The sequence below is a fragment of the Homarus americanus genome, unplaced genomic scaffold, assembly GCF_018991925.1.
Source record: "Homarus americanus isolate GMGI-L3 unplaced genomic scaffold, GMGI_Hamer_2.0 scaffold52536, whole genome shotgun sequence".
Taxonomy (NCBI): domain Eukaryota; kingdom Metazoa; phylum Arthropoda; class Malacostraca; order Decapoda; family Nephropidae; genus Homarus; species Homarus americanus.
Window position 1 is genome coordinate 2,501 of NW_024712564.1, and position 4,774 is coordinate 7,274.

The following is a 4,774-nucleotide window of genomic DNA, read 5'->3' on the forward strand; positions in this document are numbered from 1 at the left end:
GTTCCACTGCAATGCATGCCAAGCACTCTTTTCGAGGTGATAGACGAAATTCCGGCGGGGCTTACTTAAAAGATATCCGACCCGGTTTCGTTTCCTCTTCGTGGGATGGAGTGCCTCTTAGAACATGTGCAGCATCAGCCATGAGCAGCCGACGGCCATTCGTGTCTCTGTGGACAGCAGGCAAAAGAGCGCCGCCTCCAGTTATTTGCGAGGGCGACAACTGTCGCTTTGTTGTGGTTGAATGTGGGTGCGCCAAGTCCATGGACTTGCTAGTGATAGGCTTGCTTGTTTTTAAGGGCACGCCTCGCGCAAGGCGCGGGCGATTAAACCCCAAGGCGGAAGCTCGGTTCGGGTTACCCTCGTGTCGGGGAGACAGTCAGCAGGCACCGAACTCGCAGCAACCGATGGATGTATATTTCCGACCCTCGTAGAGGAGTGGCGGCGACAAGCTCATATGGCTGCCGCCGCCGCAATATTCGTTCAACTTGTCGATGTATCTGGTATTCTTGCGATTCACATACCGACACGCAGTTTGCTGCGGTCTTCATCGACCCACGAGCCGAGTGATCCCCCGTTAAGAGTTGTGTATTTGCCATTTGGTCTTTTTGCGACTAACCATCACAGGTCGAGTCTCAATGAAAGGGTTTGACAGACATAGCCCAAGTTTGTGGTTTGGGTTTGGCCGGACGGCTTGTTGTTGTTTTTTGACACTTGAATTTCACTCTTTTTGGGTCAAGAGGCTTATTCGCCGGTAGTAAGGAACGGACGGGCAGCCGTCCAAAGCCCCGTCCGTCCTCCTCCTCCGGTCTTGGCGCTCTCGCCCGAGTGTGGTCCACCTACAGCGTGGTGGTACCTATTTTTGGTGCGGGGGCCGGGATTGTCCTCTTTCGCTGCTGGAGTTGCCAGAGCAGAGCCCGAGACCGCCCAAATCAGGAGAGTAGTAGTAGTAGTTTTAAGAGCGCCCCGTTCTCTTTCTCTCTGTTAATGATCCTTCCGCAGGTTCACCTACGGAAACCTTGTTACGACTTTTACTTCCTCTAAATGATCAAGTTTGGACATCTTTCCGTCAGCTCGAGGCGACGACCCAAGAAAACCCTCGCGAACGCGGGCGACAATCCAAAGCGTATCCAGTCAAAGGCCCTCACTAAATCATTCAATGTTGCTGTAGCGACGGGCGATTATTGTACAAAGGGCAGGGGCGTAGTCGAAGCGCAAGCTGATGACTTGCACTGCAATTCCTCAGTTCATGAAACAATTGCAAGCCCCAATCCCTATCAAGAAAGGCTTTGAGCAGGTTACATCCTCTCGGAGGGCTGGGTTTGATCCGCCCCAGTGCGCGTCTGAGAACATCTAAGGGATCACAGACCTGTTATTGCTCAATCTGCGTGCGGCTAGAATTGCCGCTTATCCCTCTAAGAAGAAGTTGCGAACTGGACACCATTTTCTGGAGATCGTCGACTACTTAATAGGCCAGTCTCGTTCGTTATCGGAATTAACCAGACAAATCGCTCCACCAACTAGAGCGGCCATGCACCACCACCCACCGAATCGAGGAAAGAGCTCTCAATCTGTCAATCTACGTTCTGGGCCTGGTGGGGTTTCCCGTGTTGAGTCAAATTAAGCCGCAGGCTCCCTCCTATTGTGCCCTTCATCAATTCCTTTAAGTTTCAGCTTTGCAATATATACTTCCCCGGAACCCAAAGACTTTGGTTTCGGGCTGCCCGCCGGGTCGCCAGAATGCGCTCGGATGGCTATTAGCATCGTTTATGGTTAGAACTAGAAGCGGTATCTGATCGCCTTCGAACCTCCTTTCGTTCTTGATTAATGAAAACATCCTTGGCGTGCTTTTCGCGTAGTTATCTTCGCAGGGTCATTCTTTCTAGCGTTCATATCTGATACTTTACCTGTTCGATTAGTCATTACCTCTGGTTAAAACCAACAAATAGAACCGAGGTTCAGTATTCCCGATTTATTCCATGCATCACCATTCCGGGCCATTCAAATAGCCTGCTCTGAGCACTCTAATTTTTCAAGTAAACTCTCCGGCCCTGGGACTTTCGACAAAGAGCATCCCCCGGCAATGACGGCAGACTGTTGGGCGTGACAATGAAAAAACACCGGGCGGTTGCACCGTCAGTCGGAACTGAGATCCCAACTTCAGGCTTTTTAAGCGCAGCAACATATCAGCTGTGGGCTGGAATTACGCGGCTACTGCTGAACTTGCCCTCCAATGGATACTCGTTAAAGGATTTAAAGTGTACTCATTCCGATTGCGAGGCCTCGGATGAGACTCACATCGTTATTTTTCGTCACTACCTCCCCGTGCCGGGAGTGGGTAATTTGCGTGCCTGCTGCCTTCCTTAGATGTGGTAGCCGTTTCTCAGGCTCCCTCTCCGGAATCGAACCCTGATTCCCCGTTACCCGTTATAGCCATTGTAGGCGCATAACCTACAATCGAAAGCTGATAAGGCAGACACTTGAAAGAAGCGGCGCCGGTGCGGAGACCGTGCGCTCAGCCCGAAGTTATTCAGATTCACCACAGGTGGGTTACGGACCGGGGCCCGACCAGTTTTGAACTAATAAAAGCGCTCTTCCCTTGCGGTCAGAGACCAATTGCATGTATTAGCTCTAGAATTGCCACAGTTATCCAAGTAAGTGGGTTTACAGATCCAATGAAACATAGCTGATTTAATGAGCCATTCGCGGTTTCGCCTTAAATCGGCTTGTACTTACACATACATGGCTTAATCTTTGAGACAAGCATATGACTACTGGCAGGATCAACCAGGTAGCTGCTGCTGTTGGCGGCGCCTATCACGGCGGCCAAAATAGTGAGATTGAGAGAGAGGCAGAAGACATTGGGCGAGGGACCGCACGTTGGCCTTAGAGAAATAGCAAACCAGATGATCAGATCTAACTGCACCTTCTCTTGCTATCCTCGGCGCCGGCAGCGCCACCGTGTGTGCCAATCTCCTCCCTTATCCGCTCCTCTTTGCCCCAGCTCCAGCGGGGCAGCCGACATTGGGCGAGGGACCGCACGTTGGCGAATCTCCTCCCTTATCCGCTCCTCTTCTCTTTGCCCCAGCGAGGCAGAAGACATTGGGCGAGGGACCGCACGTTGGCCTTAGAGAAATAGCAAACCAGATGATCAGATCAAACTGCACCTTCTCTCGCTATCCTCGGCGCCGGCAGCGCCACCGTGTGTGCCAATCTACTCCCTTATCCTCTCCTCTTCTCTTTGCCCCAGCGAGGCAGCCGACATTGGGCGAGGGACCGCACGTTGGCCTTAGAGAAATAGCAAACCAGATGATCAGATCAAACTGCACCTTCTCTTGCTATCCTCGGCGCCGGCAGCGCCACCGTGTGTGCCAATCTCCTCCCTTATCCGCTCCTCTCCTCCTTACCCAGCTCCAGCGAGGCAGCCGACATTGGGCGAGGGACCGCACGTTGGCCAATCTCCTCCCTTATCCGCTCCTCTTCTCTTCTCTTTGCCCCAGCGAGGCATAAGACATTGGGCGAGGGACCGCACATTGGCCCATCTCCTCCTCTCTCTCTTTCTCTTACTGTTTGTGGGGGCGTGGGCTCATGAGCGCCATCGTCGCCCAATATTGGTTAGGTTGTGTATTTCACGGGTGGGAACCGCCATCATCGTTGTTAGGTGATGGGGTAACCCAACGTGTGCTTTGACGAGTTTTGGCTGCTAAACTCTCTTTTTAGTATACTCGGCTCCCAGACTGCGCCCTGGTCGTGTTGAACCATGAGCGTTGTCTATGCACATTTAGGGTAGCCGTTTGCGCGTGGAATAGTGCAATGAATCTCGGTCAAGAGGCGGTTGGGCGCTGCATTGAAGGCCGGCACAGGCAGCGGCGGGTGATCCCAGCCACATAGAGTCCACTGAGGATTAGACAGACAGCAGGCTGAGGCACCAGCATATGCTGGCAGGAAACTGGCGGGGTGGCAGCGTGTGCGCCGAGAGAGAGAGACGGGTAAATAATGTCCAACGGAGAAATTTGGCAAGTGTATAAATGATGAGGCGCGCGAGCCTACTCGCCATAAGCCCGCTCACTGCCATTCCTCTCTGATCGAGACCAAATCTCTCTCTCTCTTCCGCCAGCCATTGCCTGCAGGGCAGGGAAGCGGCGGCAATTTTGGTTGTTGTTTTTGAATGCCGCGCTTTGCTTCGCAGAGGCGCCGAAGCGCTCCGCTGGGGGGCGGAAGATATTTCACACCGAATATGTGTGTGAAGGCACCCTCTCCCCTTAATATAGTGAAATAGTGCAATCCAGCATACAAGGTCGGACGATAGGACATTCACCGTACCGCACCTCGAGAGTGGATGTTGGGTAAGGTTAAAACCGGACTGTTCGCAGACAGCCGAATAACCCGGTTCCGGACTAATTGGTGGATGCAACATCATGGTGATGCTGCTGCTGTCGCGGAAACCGCAGTGGCGACGTGAGAGAGTAATAATGTTCAATAGGGAGAGCGACCTGGCTAGTGTAATTGATAGATCTCGAGCCTACTCGCCATTAGCCCGCTCCACTGCCATTCCTCTGACCCAATGAGACTATTCTCTCTCTCGCTCTCCTTCTGCTCCAGCCATTGCAGGGCAGGGAGAGGAAATCGACGGCAATTTTGGTTGTTGTTTTTGAATGCCGCGTTTTGCTTCGCAGAGGCGCCGAAGCGCTCCGCTGGGGGCGGAAGATATTTCACATCGAATATGTGTGTGAAGGCACCCTCTCCCCTTAATATAGTGAAATAGTGCAATCCAGCA

The 4,774-nt window shown here is 52.7% G+C and overlaps 1 non-coding gene across 1 annotated transcript; it reads right to left on the reverse strand.

Moving 5' to 3' along the window:
- Nucleotides 1-419: 419 nt before the first annotated feature.
- Nucleotides 420-583, reverse strand: LOC121863833. Its single transcript, XR_006088458.1, has one exon. It is a non-coding gene; the product is annotated as a 5.8S ribosomal RNA (ribosomal RNA).
- Between the last annotated feature and the right edge of the window lie 4,191 nt (nucleotides 584-4,774).